Here is a 25,747-nt window from a genome sequence, read left to right as displayed (position 1 = left end):
TTAGCTCTACCCCGTTCGAAAAGCTTGTTTTGAAATAATTCGCTCATGACTCCGTCATAGTATTTTATGTATAATACTAATACTAATACTAATAATAATAATAATAATAATAATAATAATAATAATAATAATAATAATAATAATAATAACAATAGTAATAATAATAATAATAATTAATAATAATAATAATAATAATAATCTTAATAATAATAATAATAATAATAATAATAATAATAATAATAATAATAATAATTTAAATAAATATTACGGAGTATAATATAGATCAGAGGGATAGAGTGTGAAAAACTGCGCGAGAAATCGATGAATTTATAGACCTGGCCTCACCAACCCTTCCATGCGATCGCATGGTTTCGAAGGGCATTGGCCATGCGATCGCATGGCCCTTATGTCCAGCTCACAATGCTTTTGTCTCTTTGTTAGTCGACATATTATTTAAATATATATAATATATAATTTATATTAATTAATTATATATTATATTATATTCTCGTGTATAGTTGATTTGTAATTTTTGTTCCAATGACTCGTACGTTGTCTCTCGACTTATGTCCCGGTTCCGGTTCTTCGAACGTCCTTTCGTACGTTTAGAAAACTTGTACTTTACGTTTCATGATTCGTACATTTGTCAAAATATAACCTTAAATTATCAATAAACTATATTACTCAAAGTATAACTTATACATTTGAGTAATTTAGTCATTTGCTTCTATAAATCAACTCCTCGTTGTTTATTAAAATATATTTAATGATATCGAAACGTTTTATATCTAATTTAATTCTATGCATTATCACATTGTAAAATATATATTTTCGTTTAGAAAAATATAAATTTGTATATAATATTTATTTATCAAACGAAATAATAAATGGGTGTTACTATTGTTTACAAAAATAATTTCGAACCTTAATATATATATATATATATATATATATATATACACAATATATATAAATACTTTTTATATACACGTTGCAAGTTATTTATATATATTTAATTCAAATACAGTCAAAAGGAAAGATTTCTTAAATCAAGGTAGACCTCTCAACAAAGACTTATTACAATACTTACGGGATTTATAATTATTGAAATATCTACTAATCCAATCATTGGTATTATCTTCTAATTCCGTAGATGAATATATTAATCATATATTGAGACAAATACGTTTAATGTAAAATATTATACATTTAATACTTTGTTAACGTTTTCAAGTTATAATATATATATATATATATATATATATATATATATATATATATATATATATATATATATATATATATTCATATCCATTTATATATTCGTTCGTGAATCGTCGAGCATAGTCAAAAGGGTAATTGAATATATGAACATAGTTCCAAAATTTTCGAGACTCAACATTACAGATTTTCTTATCGTGTCGGAATCATATAAAGATTAAGTTTAAATTAGGTCGAAAATTTCCGGGTTGTCACATATGATTTTAAGGAAGGTGAAGTACTAGTTTCTGCAGAGGAATTATGTCTTAAAATTAAGAGCTTAAAACAAAAAATAATTCAACTGAAACAGGCTAACACACTTAAGCAATCATCTACTATTGAAACCAATGTGTCTGAATGTGTTTGTGGGATTAATAAGAAGGGGAAGGGGACAACAACATCTACGGATGCAAAACCCATTACTATTCTTAAAAACCCACTACGTTCTCAATTTGGTAAACGTGTTTCAAAAGTTGCACCTTCAACCCAATTTGTTGTCAAGAGAGTTCATTCTCAAAATGGTTCTGTGTTAACTGAAAAGATTCCTATGATTCCAATGTCAAATCAATCAAAGGAAAGTCTTGTAATGAAATCAGTCAAGTCAACACAACACACGAGTCTAAAACCTGATTTGAGTGAGTATGATGCAAAGGAACGTAAAATCAAATTAGAAATTTTGCAAAATCAATCATCTCTGTAATGACCCGGAAAATTTCGACTAATTTTAAATCAAACTCTCGATACGATTTATTAATTTTGACACGATAAGCAAAGTCTGTTAGGTTGCGTCTCAAAAATTTTGAACTGTTTAATATATCATTTAACCTGTGACTACTTCCGACGATTCACGAACAACTATTTGTAAATAAATATGTGTGTATATATATAAATAATAATTAGAAGTATAATTTGAAATATTAAATGTTGTTGTTATGAGATATGATATTATAATTATTATTATTTAAAAACATATCTATATATATATATAAATAAAGTATATTAAAAATAAATATTAAATGATTGTAATATTTGTTGATGTTCCGATTGATATTAAGTAAGTTAAATTCAAACTTATATGATTTTAAAATAAACGGTGATCTAAAAATGAGTTCTATAAATTTTAGGCTTACTAAAAAATGTATTTAGGATCTAGTTATTAAATTTTAACACTTTTTATATTTTACCTAAAATTGAGCGGGACAGTTGATGCAATTTTTATTTAATAAATTAATGATCGAATTTTACATCATAATGACTGAAATAAATAAAGATAATTACTGTAAAAATTTGAGATTTTTTGATGGACTTTTATCCGTCACTGATTAACAACGGAGGATGGAATAATACTCCCAATTTTTGATGTCGGTACAAAGGACTGGCTGCTATCCTATTCCAATTACTAATTTGATTTATGATTAGTGTTTTTGATTTGTGATTACTGTTAAATCTTTGAATTCTAGATATAGTATATTATATTTATATATATATATATATATATATATATATATATATATATATATATATATATATATATATATATATATATATATATATATATATATATATATATATAGGCAATCTATAATTCAATCATATATCAACTATCCATGTATCTGTTTCTTATTTGGAACAAACAAAGACTCCCACCTTCTCCACCACTATCACTTATATATCTTCTTCTTTCATTTGTACCATAATCACATTCATTCACAATTACAACAAAGCAATCATCAATCATCATTATGAAACATAATGTCTCTAAAGTTTGTGAAGTCACCATTTTCATTACCATTGCATCAACTTCCGTATTCGGTTTCAAGACCCATTGAGCCATCTCACGGTCATCACCCTCACCACCCTCTACAACCACAATACCACAATACCACATGTGAACCGTCACCACCTCAATTCGATCAACCTGAGCAGCCACCATCTATCCACCACCATCAACCATTAAAGGTTACTCCTGTTCTTGCTGATTACCGTAGCAAACCACAACTATCACCACCACCATCCATCCTCTATCTCTCATCATCTCAATCTCACGCATCTTCTGTTTCTTTTTCTGTTTACGTCATGAACAACCCACCAAACCATCAATTTTCGCTGCTATTTGGCAGCCTAGAAACCACAGCCCAACCACCACAATCCTCCACTAATAACTACCATCAAAACCACCTTTGCTATAATTTAACCAACCATACACCACCTGCAGCTGCCATCTACTTCTATTCTTTTTCTGTTTCCTGTAGATCAACACCCAAACACCACCACCTCAACACCCACCATAACCACCGCTATTCGAGAACCATCATCACCATTGCAAACACCCATCATTAAACACTACCTTAATCACCACTGCCACTTTCTGTGACAGCCTCTACCACCACCGATTATTTCTCTCTCTCTCTATCAATCTCTCTCTCCTATTCAAAAATCATCACAAACCCGTCACCAATCAGCTGCAGTTCCTGGACAGAACCACCATTAACAACCACACAGTCCATCGAGAACAACTGATGTTTGAAACAAGCATGATGTCTTCTTTGCTGCAATTGCTGTAAGTAGCCGGAATAAACCATAACAGCCATCACCACTTTAAATAACCACTTGTTCGTTATTAATTTTTTTCTATTTAAAATTCAACAAGAACCCACCATTATCGAATATATTTATTGCTATTAACATTAAAATTTTATTTAATAAAGTTATAGATATGATATTCCTTTTGGATTACTTTACAGCCAACACCCACACTTAATTCCATTAGCTTCCTTTTAAAAAAAAATAAAGTAAAATAAAATAATAATATTAATAATATTAATAAAAATATGTTGGGATGCTAGCTGTTAAAGTACCGAATTATCAATGGACTAGTTATATGGGGCTAAACTTAAATTAATTAGGAGATGATGGGTAAGAAAATGGATATGTGGGCTTCGAAATATTAAATGTTGGACTGCGTTTCTATTATGGGGCCGTGTTAAATGTTTGATTTAGGGTCGGATTATGATGCTTGTAACAAGTCTCGGCATCTACAAGTGATGACAATGAGGTTATGAAAACATGGTAACGATATTTGATTATGATATCACTAATTGATGGTGATGATGATAAATAGATGATAATGAATAATGGATTAAGATAATGATGATTAATTAATAATAAGAGACATAGGATGATAATGATGATTGATGTTGTATGATGATTATGATCGAGATGATATAGGAAAATGATATGTTTCGGATGTTAAGATGATGATGTTAGGATAGCAATAATAATTATTCAAGGATGGTAATATGATGATAATGATAGTACATGAAATAGATATAATGATGATAATCGATTATGGCGTATGATATGGTGATCATGATGATATTGATAAGATTATGATGATGATGATGATGATGGTCTAATGAGGATAATAAAGGCATAGTGATCATGATGATATAATTCCTATCATCATAAATATTTCAAATTATTATTATTATTATTATTATTATTATTATTATTATTATTATTATTATTATTATTATTATTATTATTATTATTATTATTATTATTATTATTATTATTATTATTATTATCATTATTATTATTATTATTATTATTATTATTATTATTATTATTATTATTAGTATTAGTATTAGTATTAGTATTAGTATTAGTATTATTAAAATTATCATTATTTTTAACACTTTTATTATCATTTTTATCAACATTATTATTATAATTATTAACATTAATATTATATATATATATATATATATATATATATATATATATATATATATATATATATATATATATATATATATATATATATGTATATATATATATATATGTATATATATATATGTATATATATATATGTATTAACACATTGTAATATTAATTAATTAAGTTTATATTTTATAATGTAATATTAGTATACTTATGATATATGTAATAAATATATTTTTATTTAAATATTTCTTATTTGTAAAAATAATAATTATAATAATAATAATTAGGGTTAATGATAATAATAATAATAATAATTATTATGAAAATACTTAATAATAATACTTGATAATATATATATATATATATATATATATATATATATATATATATATATATATATATATATATATATATATACTTGATATAGGTTCGTGAATCCAAGGCCAACACTACATTGTTCAGTATTGTCGTATGCATATTTTGCCACAATATCGTATTGTGAGTTTCATTTGCTCCCCTTTTCAATGCTTTTGCAATATATATTTTTGGGACTGAGAATACATGCGCTGCTTTTATAAATGTTTTATGAAATATACACAAGTACTCGAAACTACATTCTATGGCTGGATTATTAAATTGAATATCACCCTTTTAGCTTGGTAGCCTAAGAATTAGGGAACAGACCCCCTAATTGATGCGAATCCTGAAGATAGATCTATGGGCCTAACAAACCCCATCCAGGTTATGGATGCTTTAGTACTTCGATTTTATATACAGATGAGTGTACCTGTATATTTGGAGATATTCTAAATGCATTTGTTAATGTCGGTTACCAGGTGTTCACTATATGAATGGATTTTTATACAGATGAGTGTTCCTGTATTATAATTTTTGTAGATGAGTGTTCCTGCAGTTAACTATGAAAATTAAATCTTGTGGTCTATTAAAATTATTGAAATTATTGTTATGATAAACATATGAACTCACCAACCTTTTGGTTGACACTTTAAAGCATGTTTATTCTCAGGTATGAAAGAAATCTTTCGCTGTGCATTTGCTCATTTTAAGGATATTACATGGAGTCAGTCATGGCATACTTAGGATAGTTCATCGCAATGGGACCAAATGTTGATGACTTCATCCAGATGGATTAGGACGGGTCTTCACAATCTCATGGGTCACCTGACAAGTTTGGACGTCTAACTAACAGAGGTGTTTTTCGTGTCACTTGTCATAATCCAAATTTGACTTACAAGTCTGTATGGGTTCCTAAGTCCACGTCTAAGAAAGTAGCAACCAAACCAAAACAATCTGCTAGTCGACTTAGGAAATCATCTCATGTTTTTCAATTTTCGTCTGTGAACAAAACATCTGCTTGGAATAAGTTGTGTGTTAAGACTTCTGATAATCATGTAAAACTTAATATTGCGTATGATGCTTCATGTAATGTGGTTTTAAATGTTGCTTTATTATCTAAATTGCATGAAGCTTTACGTGATTATATCGTTGTTGATCCAAAGTTTATTGTTGGTACTAACCATAGAGGACCCAAGAAACTTTGGGTACCTAAACTTTAGGAAATTAACGTTTATAGGGTTTCGACGTCTGTGTTTGGTATATCGATTCCGGTTGCTCTCGACACATAACGGGCGATAAATCCTTGCTTGTCAATTTCGTTGATAAATTCCTAGGAACTGTTACTTTTGGAAATAATGAGATTGCAGCAATAACGGATTATGGAGATTTTGTGAAAAATGGCATAACGATCAAACGGGTCTCATATATTGAGGGTTTGGGGTGCAGTTTATTTAGTGTCAGCCAATTTTGTGACGGAGATCTCAAGGTTTTGTTTGAACATCATCAATGCTCGGTGCAATCCACCGATGGAAATGATCTCCTTGTTGGTAAACGTTATGCTTCACTTTATACTATTGACCTCAATGATGCACCATCACATGAAACCATGTGTTTGGTTACTCGTTCAATAAAGAAAAATTCATGGTTATGGACTCATCGGATGTCACACCTGAATTGTATTAATCGACTGGTCTCTAAAGACTTAGTTGATGGTATTCCATGCTTTTAATATGATAAGCATCATGTGTGTCCATCATGTGCGATGGGTAAGCAGAAACGGACTAATCATTCGCTTAAGCAAAACCCCAGTACTTCATCGCCTTTGCAATTATTGCATATGGACTTATGTGGACCCATGCAGATTTCTAGCCTTGGTGGCCGGAAACATTTCTTGTCATTGTTGATGACTATACCCGATTTAAATGGATTTTCCTTCTAAGGACTAAGTCAGAAACCCCCGCCATTATCATTGAGTTCATTAAAAAGACTCAACGCTCTTTTAACAAACATGTTAAGAGTATTCAAACTGATAATGGGACGGAATTTAAGAATGACCTGCTTGATAGTTATATGAGAGATCAAGGCATTGAACATCAGTTCTCTGCTGCACGAACCCCTCAACAGAATGGAGTAGTCAAATGACGTAATCGTACGTTGTGTGAAGCAGCTCAAACGATGCTTGCTTACTCCAAACTACCTCCAAAAATGTGGGGGGAGGCCATTTCCACTGCATGTTATACCCAAAATCGCTGCATCATTAATAAATGTTTTGATAAAACTCCTTATGAGTTAATATATGGTAGACACCCGAATGTCAAATATTTTCGTGTCTTTGGTTGTATATGCTATGTGCTTAACGATTTTGACAGCCTCGGAAAGTTTAATCCTCATGGCGATCAGGCCATATTTCTCGGTTATTCTTCGAACAAAGTTTCCTATCGTGTCTATCACAAACGGACAAAGACGATCAAGGAAAGCATTAATGTAAGGTTCGATGAGTTATCGGTAATGGCTTTTGAACAACTCCGTTCAAAACCCGATCCTAACCTGACTAATACTTCTTCCGTGCAAAACTCAATTTTCTTGAAGAAGGGTGTTCCTACGGTAACAACAGAGGAACTGGATATCTTATTTGATAGTCTTTATGCTCCTCAACGAAATTCAAATGTTCAAACCGTACCAGTTACACCATCACTGTCAACTACTGTGGTGACTCAACCAAGTCTTTTTGATGAAGATACAACACCAACTGATTCACCTATTGCTTCTTCATCCTCTCTCCCACCTCCTGTTACTGATAATCTTGAACCAATTCAAGATTCATCAGTTGTTACAACTCCAGTTGTTTCTCTAAATATTCAATTGAATCCATTAGATAATGTTACATCAGATCAAACGGATCAAGGCTCAACGTCAACAACGGTTGATGTTTCAATGGATACCACTGATGTACAATCTCTTCCACATAACAACCGATGGACTAAAAGTCATCCAATTGATCTTATCATTGGTGATGCATCTGATCCAGTCTTAACTCGAAGGGCAACTCGGAATATGTGTCTATACACTGCCTTTCTTAGTAAGACTGAACCAACAACGGTTGCTCAAGGTTTACTTGATCCGAACTGGGTGGTAGCAGTTCAAGAAGAGATCAATCAGTTTGATCTTTTGAAAGTATGGCGATTAGTTCCAAGACCAACGGGTCAACGACCAATAGGGGTTAAGTGGATTTTTAAGAACAAGAAGGATTATGATGGAATTGTGGTTTGAAATAAGGCACGTCTTGTGGCCAAGGGATATCGACAATAAGAGGGTATTGATTATGATGAACCGTTTGCTCCGGTTGCTAGGATTGAGGCTATTCGTATTTTCCTTGCATTTGCTTCTCATATGAAGTTCACGGTGTTTCAAATGGATGTCAAAACTGCTTTTCTGAATGGTCATCTTCAAGAGGAAGTTTATGTTGATCAACCAGAAGGCTTTGTCGATCCCATTCATCCAAACTACGTCTACTACTTGGAGAAAGCTTTGTATGGTCTGAAGCAAGCACCGCGTGCATGGTACGAGACCTTAACAAAGTATTTGATGGAAAATGGCTTCTCTCGTAGAACGATTTATACAACGCTATTCATCCGTAAAAACCACGGTCACATTCTCTTGGTTCAAATTTACGTTGATGACATTATTTTTGGTTCCTCGTCCCCGGCCTTATGCAAAGAATTTGGTGACCTTATGGCCAACAAATTCGAAATGAGCATGCTTGACTAGTTAAATTTCTTCTTGGGGTTACAAGTAAAACAAATACCAAATGGGATTTTTATCAGTCAAACAAAGTATATCAATGATATGCTAAAACGTTTTAAAATGACTGCTTTAAAACCAATGACTGCTTTAAAACCAATGACAACCCCAATGAGGACTTTACTGGATGATGATGCTATGGGGAACCCTTTGACATTACGCTTTATCGAAGCATGGTTGGTTCTTTAATGTATCTGACTGCAAGTCGACCAGACATTACACTTGCTGTAACTGTCTGTGCCCGCTTTCAGTCAAACCCTAAGAAATCTCACTCCAAAGCGGTTGTTAGGATTTTTCAGTACCTTAAAGGTACACCTAACCTTGAAATTTGGTATCCTTATGGATCCGATTTCAATCTCACTGCTTATACTGATGCGGATCATGGCGGTTGCCATGTTGATAGAAAAAGCACATCTGGATCAATTCTGATGTTGGAGAATAGGCTAGTTGGTTGGTCATCCAAAAATCAGATCTGTGTGTCTTTATCAACAGCTGAGTCTGCGTACATTGCTGCAGCTCACTATTGTTCACAAGTTTTGTGGATGCAAACTCAACTTTTGGACTATGGCTTTAAGATTTCTTAGACTCTAATTTACTGTGATTCACAAAGTGCTATTGCAATTACAAACAACCCGGTCCAGCATTCTAAGACTAAACACATAGATATTCGTTATCATTTCATTAAGGACCATGTAGAGAAAGGGGATGTAGAGTTATACTTTGTGCCTACCAAAGTGCAATTAGCTGACATGTTCACTAAGCCCTTACATGAACTTAGACTAAAGTTCTTGATCAAAGAGATTGGCATGGTAGAATATAGTGCTTGACATTCCTTAGATCTGTTGGGTCATATTCTTGGGATCTTGTGTTTAGGGGAAGTAGATACTTTCTAGGGGGAGCAACTGCTTTCTTCTACTTTAGTTAACATCTGTAAAGGGGGAGCCTTTAGATTTGTGTTAACTTCCTGGGATTAAGTTTCAATGGTTACAAAAGGGGGAGGTAACTCACTGATATCATATTTCAAGGGGGAGTTAATTCATTTTCTTGGAAAAATATCAAAATGGTGATTCACTTTCTTGTATATCACATTTTGAGGGGGAGAAAATGGGAGAAAATGAAAAGAAAATTGTTTTTCAAAAGTGAATTTCATAAATTCTTTGTTTATATCTGAAATAATTCACTAAGGCTTGTATACATCTCAGTATACAACCCGTTTTAACAATTAGTATCACTGAAGATTTGTACTTTATACATAATTCAAAATTTTCTAAGTACAAATCTTGTTTTATAAAATTCATAAAAATCGGAAAAGATAAAATCCAAAAAGATGTGAATTTAAATGAATAAATGCTAATTTTAGCATTATACCGAATCTGACAACCAATAGTACAGATTCGGTAAGTTCAAAAGTTTCAAATATTGTCTCAGAAATATTTTTCATCAAAAATGTGATAGTCTTGAATGATTTTTGATAAAGATTTGTCAAAATTTGAAATGAATATGTTTAAATTTGAAAATTGGACTGCATTCGGTACTTAAGGCCCATTCGGTAAAGCCCATGTCTTAAAAACATTCGGTATCTATAAATAGCAGGGTCAAAGTCAAACTTTCTCTCACTTTTTACTAATTGCATACCGAATCTGATAAAACCTACCGAGTCTACCTAATCTACCGAATATGTCTCTCTGTATCTTCAAATCTTTGGCATATTCTTGTTTTAATCAAATTTAAGTATCACATGTTGTAGATCTGAGATAATTTAATACTTATAAACCAGAAAATAATGCAAATAGCATGATTGTGACACTTAATTTTAAAAAAGTATTGATTATACCGAATCTGAGTCGAGTCTCTTAAATCTTAGATTAAACTTATCTGATTTTGTTAATTAACATGAAATCTTGTCAAATCTATGTTAGAATAGTTGATCTATCAATTGACCGAGTCTGATTACATGTTTAATTGAGTATTTGATAGATTTTGTACATACAAAATGTGTTCTTGCTATAGTATCGAGTCTGTTCAAGTCATTAACATGTTTTTCTGATTTGTTTGAGTTGTTAATTGATTATGACTATGTTTTTGCTTGATATAAGACTGAATATACATGTTTGGGTGATTATGTGTGATTTTTGAAGATACTGAATCTGTTCTTGGCATTTTACCGAGTCTGTGATTCGGTACTTTAAAAATAATGTGATTTTCAAATTGATAAATCTTACATGTTTTATTTAAGTCTTTGGTATGAAAACTCAAGCTTATTTGGTTAACAGAATCTCAAGTTTTCATGACTACCGAATCTGCTTGATTTGTGCTTAAAATTGACTAAGTGTTGTTCTAATTCTTTGTGTTATATAATTGACTTTGCATGATGATTGTGTAATGAAATGAATATCATATGAATGTCATGTTTGTCAATTATTTGTTCATTTTTGAAATAAATGATTTTTATAACTTAGAAAACCATAAAAAATTATAAAATTTGAAAAATACAAAGGATTTCAAAGGCAAATAAGAACAGAGATATGTGCTTTATTATAAACATCTTGTGGTCTTCTATTTCTTATTTATACAGCTAAATGGCGAATAATCACTTCATCAACTCTGAAACCAACATTCCTTGCAGCTACTGGACTGCAATACTGGAGAGGCATACATTATGGCCTGCTCTAAGCTCTACTGCCAGTGTGGCTATGACTGATCTGGAGCTACTAAACATAACTATTAGGTTTGTGGAAGCTACACTGAAATGTCCCGTTCATATTAATTATAAACGTTCCATATTAATTGATTTTGTTGCGAGGTTTTGACCTCTATATGAGCCGTTTTCTCAAAGACTGCATTCGTTTTTAAAATAAACCATAACCTTTATTTTATCGACAAGGTTAAAAGGACACCACCTAGATTATCAGAAATGATAATCTAAAAATATCACACTTACACACTACCAATACATATTGGTTTACAATATTAATTTGTTACAACAAAGTAAATTTCGAATGCAGTTTTAAACAATATTATACAAGCATGCTGACTCCAAATCTTGTCTATATACTAGCATGCAACAGCGGAAGCTCTTAATAATCACATGAGAATAAACATGCTTTAAACGTCAACAAAAAATGTTGGTGAGTTATAGGTTTAACCTATATGTTATCAAATCATAATAATAGACCACGAGATTTCATATTTCAATATACATCCCATACATAGAGATAAAAATCATTCATATGGTGAACACCTGGTAACCGACATTAACAAGATGCATATAAGAATATCCCCTATCATTCCAGGAAATCCTTCGGACATGATAAAAACGAATTCGAAGTACTAAAGCATCCGGTACTTTGGATGGGGTTCGTTAGGCCCAATAGATCTATCTTTAGGATTCACGTCAATTAGTAGATCGGTTTACTAATTCTTAGGTTACCAAGTAAAAGGGGCATATTCGGCTTCAATCATTCACCCATATAATATAGTTTCAATTAATTGTGTCTATTTCGTAAAATATTTATAAAACTGCATGTATTCTCATCCCAAAATATTAGATTTTAAAAGTGGGACTATAACTCACTTTCACAGATTTTTACTTCATCGGGAAGTAAGACTTGGCCACTGGTCGATTCACGAACCTATAACAAATATGTACATATATATCAAAGTATATTCAAAATATATTTACAACACTTTTAATATATTTTGATGTTTTAAGTTTATTAAGTCAGCTGTCCTCGTTAGTAACCTACAACTAGTTGTCCAAAGTTAGATGTACAGAAAAAAATTGATATATATTATCTTGAATCAATCCACGACCCAGTGTATACACGTCTCAGGCTAGATCACAACTCAAAGTATATATATTTTTGGAATCAACCTCAACCCTGTATAGCTAACTCCCACATTACTGCATATAGAGTGTCTATGGTTGTTCCAAATAATATATACACATGGGTCGATATGATATGTCAAAACATTTGCATACGTGTCTATGGTATCCCAATATTACATAATATATTAGAATACATGTATAATACAATATAAGTTAGCTAGGATATGATTAATATAGATTTGTTACCAATTTTCACGTAGCTACAACAAGAAAAATTATCCAATCTTGTTTTACCCATAACTTCTTCGTTTTAAATCCGTTTTGAGTGAATCAAATTGCTATGGTTTCATATTGAACTCTATTTTATGAATCTAAATAGAAAAAGTATAGGTTTATAGTCAGAAATATAAGTTACAAGTCGTTTTTGTAAGAGGTAGTCATTTCAGTCGAAAGACCGACGTCTTGATGACCATTTTGAAAAACATACTTCCACTTTGAGTTTAACCATGATTTTTGGATATAGTTTCATGTTCATAAGAAAAATCATTTTTCCAGAAGAACAACTTTTAAATCAAAGTTTATCATAGTTTTTAATTAACTAACCCAAAACAGCCCGCGGTGTTACTACGACGGCGTAAATCCGGTTTTACGGTGTTTTTCGTGTTTCCAGGTTTTAAATCATTAAGTTAGCATATCATATAGATATAGAACATGTGTTTAGTTGATTTTAAAAGTCAAGTTAGAAGGATTAACTTTTGTTTGTGAACAAGTTTAGAATTAACTAAACTATGTTCTAGTGATTACATGTTCAAATCTTCGAATAAGATAGTTTTATATGTATGAATTGAATAATGTGATGAACATCATTACTACCTCAAGTTTAGTAGGTAAACCTACTGGAAGTGACAAGAAATGAGTAGCTTCAAAGGATCTTGGATGGCTTGAAAGTTCTTGAAGCAGAATCATGACACGAAAACAAGTTCAAGTAAGATTTCCACTCGAAATAAGATTGTTATAGTTATAGAAATTGAATCAAAGTTTGAATATGAGTATTACCTTGTATTAGAAAGATATATTACTGTAAATAAAAAAGATTTCTTGAGGTTAAATGATCACTTTACAAGATTGGAAGTAAGCTAGCAAACTTGAAAGTATTCTTGATTTTATGAAACTAGAACTTGTAGAATTTATGAAGAACACTTAGAACTTGAAGATGGAACTTGAGAGAGATCAATTAAATGAATAAAATTGAAGAATGAAAGTGTTTGTAGGTGTTTTTGGTCGTTGGTATATGGATTAGATATAAAGGATATGTAATTTTGTTTTTATCTAAATAAGTCATGAATGATTACTCATATTTTTGTAATTTTATGAGATATTTCATGCTAGTTGCCAAATGATGGTTCCCACATGTGTTAGGTGACTCACATGGGCTGCTAAGAGCTGATAATTGGAGTGTACATACCAATAGTACATACATCTAAAAGCTGTGTATTGTACGAGTACGAATACGGGTGCATACGAGTAGAATTGTTGATGAAACTGAACGAGGATGTAATTATAAGCATTTTTGTTAAGTAGAAGTATTTTGATAAGTGTCTTGAAGTCTTTCAAAAGTGTATGAATACATATTAAAACACTACATGTATATACATTTTAACTGAGTCGTTAAGTCATTGTTAGTCGTTACATGTAAGTGTTGTTTTGAAACCTTTAGGTTAACGATCTTGTTAAATGTTGTTAACCCATTGTTTATTAAATCAAATGAGATGTTAAATTATTACATTATCATGATATCATGATGCATTAATATATCTTAATATGATATATATACATTAAATGTCGTTACAACAATAATCGTTACATATATGTCTCGTTTCAAAATCATTAAGTTAGTAGTCTTGTTTTTACATATGTAGTTCATTGTTAATATACTTAATGATATGTTTACTTATCATAATATCATGTTAACAATATATATATCCATATATATGTCATCATATAGTTTTTACAAGTTTTAACGTTCGTGAATCACTGGTCAACTTGGGTGGTCAATTGTCTATATGAAACCTATTTCAATTAATCAAGTCTTAACAAGTTTGATTGCTTAACATGTTGGAAACACTTAATTATGTAAATATCAATTTCATTTAATATATATAAACTTGGAAAAGTTCGGGTCACTACAGTACCTACCCGTTAAATAAATTTTGTCCCGAAATTTTATGCAGTTGGAGGTGTTGACGTATCTTCTGGAAATAAGTGCGGGTATTTCTTCTTTATCTGATCTTCTCATTCCCAGGTGAACTCGGGTCCTCTACGAGCATTCCATCGAACCTTAACAATTGGTATCTTGTTTTGTTTAAGTCTTTTAACCTCACGATCCATTATTTCGACTGGTTCTTCGATGAATTGAAGTTTTTCATTGATTTGGATTTCGTCTAACGAAATAGTGAGATCTTCTTTAGCAAAACATTTCTTCAAATTCGAGACGTGGAAAGTGTTATGTACAGCCGCGAGTTGTTGAGGTAACTCAAGTCGGTAAGCTACTGGTCCGACACGATCAATAATCTTGAATGGTCCAATATACCTTGGATTTAATTTCCCTCATTTACCAAATCGAACAACGCCTTTCCAAGGTGCAACCTTAAGCATGACCATCTCTCCAATTTCAAATTCTGTATCTTTTCTTTTAATGTCGGCGTAGCTCTTTTGTCGACTTTGGGCGGTTTTCAACCGTTGTTGAATTTGGATGATCTTCTCGGTAGTTTCTTGTATTATTTCCGGATCCGTAATTTGTCTATCCCCAACTTCACTCCAACAAATTGGAGACCTGCACTTTCTACCATAAAGTGCTTCAAACGGCGCCATCTCAATGCTTGAATGGTAGCTGTTGTTGTAGGAAAATTCTGCTAACGGTAGATGTCGATCCCAACTGTTTTCGAAATCAATAACACATGCTCGTAGCATATCTTCAAGCGTTTGTATCGTCCTTTCACTCTGCCCATCAGTTTGTGGATGATAGGCAGTACTCATGTCTAGACGAGTTCCTAATGCTTGCTGTAATGTCTGCCAGAATCTTGAAATAAATCTGTCATCCCTATCAGAGATAATAGAGATTGGTATTCCATGTCTGGAGATGACTTCCTTCAAGTACAGTCATGCTAACTTCTCCATCTTGTCATCTTCTCTTATTGGCAGGAAGTGGGCTGATTTGGTGAGACGATCAACTATTACCCAAATAGTATCAAAACCCCTTGCAGTCCTTGGCAATTTAGTGATGAAATCCATGGTAATGTTTTCCCATTTCCATTCTGGGATTTCGGGTTGTTGAAGTAGACCTGATGGTTTCTGATGCTCCACTTTGACCTTAGAACACGTCAAACATTCCCCTACGTATTTAGCAACATCGGATTTCATACCTGGCCACCAAAAATGTTTCTTGAGATCCCTGTACATCTTCCCCGTTCCAGGATGTATTGAGTATCTGGTTTTATGAGCTTCTTTAAGTACCATTTCTCTCATATCTACAAATTTTGGTACCCAAATTCTTTCAGCCCTAAACCAGGTTCCATCTTCCCGAATATTAAGATGCTTCTCCGATCGTTTGGGTATTTCATTCTTTAAATTTCCCTCTTTTAAAACTCCTTGTTGTGCCTCCTTTATTTGAGTAGTAAGGTTATTGTGAATCATTATATTCATAGATTTTACTCGAATGGGTTCTCTGTCCTTTCTGCTCAAGGCGTCGGCTACCACATTTGCCTTCCCCGAGTGGTAACGAATCTCAAAGTTGTAATCATTCAACAATTCAATCCACCTACGCTGCCTCATGTTCAGTTGTTTCTGATTAAATATGTGTTGAAGACTTTTGTGGTCGGTATATATAATACTTTTGACCCCATATAAGTAGTGCCTCCAAGTCTTTAATGCAAAAACAACCGCGCCTAATTCCAAATCATGCGTCGTATAATTTTTCTCGTAAATCTTTAATTGTCTAGACGCATAAGCAATTACCTTCGTTCATTGCATTAATACACAACCGAGACCTTGCTTTGAGGCGTCACAATATATCACAAAATCATCATTCCCTTCAGGTAATAACAATATAGGTGCTGTAGTTAACTTTTTCTTCAATAATTGAAATGCTTTCTCTTGTTCATCCTTCCATTCAAATTTCTTCCCTTTATGCGTTAATGTAGTCAAGGGTTTTGCTATTTTGGAAAAATCTTGGATGAATCTCCGGTAATAACCAGCCAGCCCTAAAAATTGGCGTATGTGTTTCGGAGTTTTCGGGGTTTCCCACTTTTCAACGGTTTAAATCTTTGCTGGATCCACCTGAATACCTTATTTGTTCACTATATGACCGAGAAATTGAACTTTTTCCAACCAAAATGCACACTTTGAAAACTTAGCGTACAGTTTTTCTTTTCTTAGCAACTCTAGCACTTTTCTCAAATGTTCTTCATGCTCTTGATCATTCTTCGAGTAAATAAGTATGTCATCGATGAAAACAATGACAAACTTGTCAAGATATGGCTCACACACTCGGTTCATGAGGTCCATGAACACAGCTGGTGTGTTAGTCAGTCCAAACGGCATAACCATAAACTCGTAATGACCGTAACGCGTCCTAAAAGCAGTCTTTGGAATATCATCCTCCTTCACCCGCATTTGATGATACCCAGAACGTAAATCAATCTTCGAATAAACTGACGAGCCTTGTAGTTGATCAAATAAGTCGTCGATTCTCGGTAGTGGGTAGCAGTTCTTGATGGTAAGTTTGTTCAACTCTCGGTAGTCGATACACAACCTAAATGTACCATCCTTCTTCTTGACAAACAAAACAGGAGCTCCCCATGGTGATGTGCTTGGTCGAATGAAAGCACACTCTAAAAGTTCTTGTAATTAGCTCTGAAGTTCCTTCATTTCGCTAGGTGCGAGTCTGTATGGAGCACGAGCTATTGGTGCAGCTCTCGGTATAAGGTCTGTTTGAAATTCAACGGATCGATGTGGGGGTAATCCCGGTAATTCTTTCGGAAATACATCGGGAAATTCTTTTGCGACGGGAACATCACTGATGTTCTTTTCTTCAGGTTTAACTTCCTCGATGTGTGCTAGAATGACGTAACAACCTTTTCTTATTAGTTTTTGCGCCTTCAAACTACTAATAAGATTTAACTTCGCGTTGTTCTTTTCTCCGTACACCATTAAAGGTTTTCCTTCTTCACGCATAATGCGAATCACATTTTTGTAACAAACGACCTCTGCTCTTACCTTCTTCAACCAGTCCATGCCAATTATTACATCAAAACTCCCTAACTCGACTGGTATTAAATCAATCTTAAACGTTTCATCACCTAATTTAATTTCTCTATCCCGACATATATTATCTGCTGAAATTAATTTACCATTTGCTAATTCGAGTAAAAATTTATTATCCAAAGGCATCAATGGGCAACTTAATTTAGCACAAAATTCTCTACTCATATAGCTTTTATCCACACCCGAATCAAATAAAACATAAGCAGATTTATCGTCAATAAGAAACGTACCCATAACAAGCTCTGGGTCTTCCTGTACTTTTGCCGCATTAATATTGAAAACTCTTCCACGGCCCTGCCCATTAGTATTCCCCTGATTTGGGCAATTTCTAATAATGTGGCCCGGTTTTCCACATTTATAACAAACAACGTTGGTATTACTTGCTCCGACACTATTCGTTTCGGCATTACTTGTTCCGACGTTATTTGTTCCTTTAGTTCTGTTAAACTTTGGTCCGTAGACCTCACACTTTGTCGCGCTATGACCATTTCTTTTACACCTGTTGCAAAATGTCGTGCAAAACCCCTGATGATTTTCTACACACCTATGACATGGTTGTTTTTGGTTTTTGTTGCCGTTGTTGTTATTGAGGTTGTTGTTGGAATTGTTATTGTTGTTGAAACGGTTGTTGTAGTTGTTGTTGTTGTTGGGATGTTTGTTGTAGTTATTGTTAAGATTGCGGTTATTGTTGCGATTGTTGTTGCGGTTGTTGGGATAGTTGTTGCGATTTTGGTTGTAATTGTTGTTGTTGTACTGGTGACTCTTGTCACCGTTTTCCTCACACTTCCTCTTGAGTTGTTTCGTGTTGGCCTCTTCGGCCTCCTGCTCTTTAATTCTTCCCTCAATCTGATTTATGAGTTTATGAGCCATTCGACTTGCATTCTGTATAGAAGCGGGCTCGTGTGAACTCACATCTTCTTGAATCCTTACTGGTAATCCTTTTACAAACGCGTCGATCTTCTCTTCTTCATCTTCGAATGCTCCCGGACACAATAGGCACAACTATGTGAATCATCGTTCATATGTGGTAACATCAAACCCTTGTGTTCGTAACTCTCTAAGTTCTGCCTTGAGTTTATTGACTTCGTTTCTAGGACGGTACTGCTCGTTCATCAATTGCTTGAATGCCGACCACGGTAGTGCGTAAGCAGCATTTTGTCCTACCTATTCAAGATAGGTGTTCCACCACGTTAACGCAGTACCTGTGAAGGTATGCGTAGCGTACTTAACTTTGTCCTCTTAAGTCCACTTACTTATGGCAAACACCGATTCGACTTTCTTGGTCCACCGTTTCAATCTAATTGGTCCTTCGGTTCCATCAAATTCTAAAGGTTTGCAAGCAGTGAATTCTTTGTAGGTGCATCCTACATGATTTCTTGCGCCGTTAGCTGCATTGCTAGATTCAGAATTATTGTTGGTATGTAGCGCAGCCTGTACTGCGGCTATGTTTGCAGCAAGAAAGGTACGAAATTCCTCTTCGTTCATATTCATGGTTTGTCGAGTAGTCGGTGCCATTTCCTTCAAAATAGCCAACTAAATCGAGTTAATCATGCAGAATATTAAGAGTAGTCAATAGTATTTCGTAGCATAATATGAACTCATTTATAAATGTTTTTTCTTCATAATAGCATTTTATAAGTTTAAATTCGGGTACTACCTACCCGTTAAGTTCATACTTAGTAGCTAATATACAATTCAACTACTACAATTCCATATGAAAAACTGATTATAATAATATATCACATACAAATATTCTTCAAACTTACAACTTCGCTATATTACATATAACATGAAATATAGTACACTTTGATACAGGACAGTTTTGAAGATAAATCTAGTTAATACGCAAGTTGTTCAGCAAAGGAAATAAAGACACGTAATTCATAAGTCAAGAAACAAGTCATGCATTCTAGTTTTACTAAGACGACTTCCCATCCTTGGTCTTGTGGAAAATAACCGTTATGACCATTGGCTAGGCAGCATGTTGTAATGTCGTCAAAAGGATGAGGGTTTCGTAATGTCCAATAGCCCCGTAATAATCTAAAAACCTTGTTTCTCACCTCAACTACTGAATCCGTCACTTGTGGGAAGGTTTTATTTAAAAGTTGCAATCCGATGTTCTTTTTCTCATTTTGGTAAGAAGCGAACATCACTAACCCGTAAGCATAACATGCTTCTTTATGTTGCATGTTAGAAGCTCTTTATAATTCACGAAATCCTAGGTTGGGATATGTCGAGTCAAAATAGGTTCTTAACCCGTAGCGTAAAAGTGCATTTGGGTTCCCCGCATTTAACGCTTGAAAGAAAACACGGCGTAACTTATGGTCTCCCCAATGTGATATACCCCACCTATCAAAGGAAAGCCTTTTATAAACTAAAGTATTTTCGGAAAGTCTTTCAAATGTTTGACAAGTTAATTTCGCCATAACTAAATATGCTGATCAATTCTGACTTCCTTTAGACAAGATTTCCTTAATCATATCCTCTGGTAGGTCTTCTAAAATATTCGGTTGTCTACCATTAACGTCCATTTTGTTTTTATACTGTAAAATAGACAAGGATTAGATTTGTAAAAGATAATTAACAAACAATACAAGCAATTTTTACATAGAACATAAAAGTACAAGCACACTACAATACATATAATACACAACATGATTACAACCCTCTAATCTGAATCACTGGTTTCTTATTCTTCGGACTTGGTTAATTTTCCTAATTTTCTAGGAATATATGGTGTTCCTCTAATACGATCCGTCGTTTTCCATAATGGTTTAGAAAAACCTGGTGGTTTAGAGGTTCCCGGGTCATTGTTATATTTTAGGAAATACGGATGTTGTCGATACATATAAAGTTCATCGGGGTTGGAATCGGGTTTCTCTATTTTTATACCTTTTCCCGTATTATTTTCTTTCGCTTTATTAAATTGGGTCGAGGTAATTTCTATAACATCATCGGAATCCTCATCGGGATCCGATTCACCGGAAAATTGGTAATCCTCCCTATATTTTGCTTCCTCAGCGGAAACACCATTGACCATTATTAACTTTAGTCCATTGGTTGAGGATTTTCTTTTATTTAATCGATTTACTATAGGTATCAATATTTCTTCCTCCGGAACCTCTTCTTCTTCTGGTTCCTCCTCTTCTGGTTCCTCCTCTTCCGGTTCCTCTTCGGGAATTTGTGAATCTTCCCAAAATATATTTGATTCTTCATTATTATTAGGTGAATCAATGAGATTTGTACTAGAGGTAGACATCTATCACACAATATCAAATACGTAAAGAGATTAATATATCACATAATATTTACATATTAATAATATATAGTTTCCAAAAAAAAAAAAATGTTAAGCAATCGTTTTTGAAGAAAAACACGGTCGAAGTGCAGACTCACTAATGCATCCTAACAAACTCGGTAAGACAAACTAATGCAATTTTCTGGTTCTCTAAGACCAACGCTCGGATACCAACTGAAATGTCCCGTTCATATTGATTATAAACGTTCCATATTAATTGATTTCGTTGCGAGGTTTTGACCTCTATATGAGACCTTTTTTCAAAGACTGCATTCGTTTTTAAAACAAACCATAACCTTTATTTTATCGACAAGGTTAAAAGGACACCACCTAGATTATCAGAAATGATAATCTAAAAATATCACACTTACACACTACCAATACATATTGGTTTACAATATTAATTTGTTATAACAAAGTAAATTTCGAATGCAGTTTTAAACAATATTATACAAGCATGCTGACTCCAAATCTTGTCCATATACTAGCATGCAACAGCGGAAGCTCTTAATAATCACCTGAGAATAAACATGCTTTAAACGTCAACAAAAAATGTTGGTGAGTTATAGGTTTAACCTATATGTTATCAAATCATAATAATAGACCACAAGATTTCATATTTCAATATACATCCCATACATAGAGATAAAAATCATTCATATGGTGAACACCTGGTAACCGACATTAACAAGATGCATATAAGAATATCCCCTATCATTCCGGAAAATCCTTCGGACATGATAAAAACGAATTCGAAGTACTAAAGCATCCGGTACTTTGGATGGGGTTCGTTAGGCCCAATAGATCTATCTTTAGGATTCGCGTCAATTAGTAGATCGGTTTACTAATTCTTAGTTTACCAAGCAAAAGGGGCATATTCGGCTTCAATCATTCACCCATATAATGTAGTTTCAATTACTTGTGTCTATTTCGTAAAACATTTATAAAACTGCATGTATTCTCATCCCAAAATATTAGATTTTAAAAGTGGGACTATAACTCACTTTCACAGATTTTTACTTTGTCGGAAAGTAAGACTTGGCCACTGGTCGATTCACGAACCTATAACAAATATGTACATATATATAAAAGTATATTCAAAATATATTTACAACACTTTTAATACATTTTGATATTTTAAGTTTATTAAGTCAGCTGTCCTCGTTAGTAACCTACAACTAGTTGTCCAAAGTTAGATGTACAGAAAAAAATTGATATATATTATCTTGAATCAATCCACGACCCAGTGTATACACGTCTCAGGCTAGATCACAACTCAAAGTATACATATTTTTGGAATCAACCTCAACCCTGTATAGCTAACTCCCACATTACTGCATATAGAGTGTCTATGGTTGTTCCAAATAATATATACACATGGGTCGATATGATATGCCAAAACATTTGCATACGTGTCTATGGTATCCCAAGATTACATAATATATTAGAATACATGTATAATACAATATAAGTTAGCTAGGATATGATTAATACAGATTTGTTATCAATTTTCACGTAGCTACAACAAGAAAAATTATCCAATCTTGTTTTACCCATAACTTCTTCGTTTTAAATCCGTTTTGAGTGAATCAAATTGCTATGGTTTCATATTGAACTCTATTTTATGAATATAAACATAAAAAGTATAGTTTTATAGTCAGAAATATAAGTTACAAGTCATTTTTGTAAGAGGTAGTCATTTCAGTCGAAAGAACGACGTCTTGATGACCATTTTGAAAAACATACTTCCACTTTGAGTTTAACCATGATTTTTGGATATAGTTTCATGTTCATAAGAAAAATCATTTTCCCAGAAGAACAACTTTTAAATCAAAGTTTATCATAGTTTTTAATTAACTAACCCAAAACAGCCCGCGGTGTTACTACGACGACGTAAATCCGGTTTTACGGTGTTTTTCGTGTTTCCAGGTTTTAAATCATTAAGTTAGCATATCATATAGATATAGAACATGTGTTTAGTTGATTTTAAAAGTCAAGTTAGAAGGATTAACTTTTGTTTGCGAACAAGTTTAGAATTAACTAAACTATGTTCTAGTGATTACATGTTCAAATCTTCGAATATGATAGTTTTATATGTATGAATTGAATGATGTTATGAACATCATTACTATCTCAAGTTTAGTAGGTAAACCTACTGGAAGTGACAAGAAATGAGTAGCTTCAAAGGATCTTGGATGGCTTGAAAGTTCTTGAAGCAGAATCATGACACGAAAACAAGTTCAAGTAAGATTTTCACTCGAAATAAGATTGTTATAGTTATAGAAATTGAATCAAAGTTTGAATATAAGTATTATCTTGTATTAGAAAGATATCTTACTGTAAATAAGAAAGATTTCTTGAGGTTGGATGATCACTTTACAAGATTGGAAGTAAGCTAGCAAACTTGGAAGTATTCTTGATTTTATGAAACTAGAACTTGTAGAATTTAAGAAGAACACTTAGAACTTGAAGATGGAACTTGAGAGAGATCAATTAGATGAAGAAAATTGAAGAATGAAAGTGTTTGTAGGTGTTTTTGGTCGTTGGTATATGGATTAGATATAAAGGATATCTAATTTTGTTTTCATGTAAATAAGTCATGAATGATTACTCATATTTTTGTAATTTTATGAGATATTTTATGCTAGTTGCCAAATGATGGTTCCCACATGTGTTAGGTGACTCACATGGGCTACTAAGAGTTGATCATTGGAGTGTATATACCAATAGTACATACATCTAAAAGCTGTGTATTGTACGAGTACGAATACGGGTGCATACGAGTAGAATTGTTGATGAAACTAAACGAGGATGTAATTGTAAGCATTTTTGTTAAGTAGAAGTATTTTGATAAGTGTATTGAAGTCTTTCAAAAGTGTATGAATACATATTAAAACACTACATGTATATACATTTTAACTGAGTCGTTAAGTCATCGTTAGTCGTTACATGTAAGTGTTGTTTTGAAACCTTTAGGTTAACGATCTTGTTAAATGTTATTAACCCATTGTTTATTAAATCAAATGAGATGTTAAATTATTACATTATCATGATATCATGATGTATTAATATATATCTTAATATGATATATATACATTAAATGTCGTTACAACGATAATCGTTACATATATGTCTCGTTTCAAAATCATTAAGTTAGTAGTCTTGTTTTTACATATGTAGTTCATTGTTAATATAATTAATGATATGTTTACTTATCATAATATCATGTTAACAATATATATATCCATATATATTTCATCATATAATTTTTACAAGTTTTAACGTTCGTGAATCACCGGTCAACTTCGGTGGTCAATTGTCTATATGAAACCTATTTCAATTAATCAAGTCTTAACAAGTTTGATTGCTTAACATGTTGGAAACACATAATTATGTAAATATCAATTTCATTTAATATATATAAACATGGAAAAGTTCGGGTCACTACATACATAACCTACTACTGTAAATCCAGAGGGAACACAAGCTCGTTTTGAATTTGATCTAAGAGGAGTTCAAGGGACGAGGAGTATCACAAAGGCTGATTTCAGGAGGATCTTTAGACTTCCTCTTGTACAGAATGCTCCTGCTCTCCCTGCTACTCAGCAGATGATGTCTTCAATTTTTGATCTTGGTTATGTTGGAGCTACCAATGTTCCACCGGCTAAGTTTCAGAAGAAATACCTGCACTCAAGGTGGTATGTGATCTTCTCAATCATCAACAGATGCTTGCTGATGACAAGGAGTGGATCCGACAGCTTGACTGTTCCAATGCTGAAATTGTTCTACTCTTTCACAAGAGTAGAGACTCCTGACTATGCAGAGCTTCTATGGGATTTGGTTCAGGCTCAAGTTGATAAGCCAAGGGGTTCATACATCCCTTGTGAAAGGTTTTTATGTATCTTTATCCATGATGCTATAAATGCTTGCAGAAATGCAAATATATTTGTACCAGGTACACATGGATTACAAATAAAAAGATTTGGGGAGCTGAAGATGAATACCCCAATGGTATCTGACAACCAATTCACTGCGCTGATTCCAAATTGACTTGTGAGGCTAGCTGCACCCCAAGACGCTCGAATGCGTTCATATTTTGAAGCTGTAGGAATACCTCTTCTGAACCCGATACAATAAGAACAAGTTGAACCCTC

This window comes from Rutidosis leptorrhynchoides, chromosome 1, assembly GCF_046630445.1.
Source record: "Rutidosis leptorrhynchoides isolate AG116_Rl617_1_P2 chromosome 1, CSIRO_AGI_Rlap_v1, whole genome shotgun sequence".
In the NCBI taxonomy this organism is placed as follows: domain Eukaryota; kingdom Viridiplantae; phylum Streptophyta; class Magnoliopsida; order Asterales; family Asteraceae; genus Rutidosis; species Rutidosis leptorrhynchoides.
The sequence above is the reverse complement of the archived record's forward strand: the minus strand, read 5'-3'. Positions refer to the sequence as shown.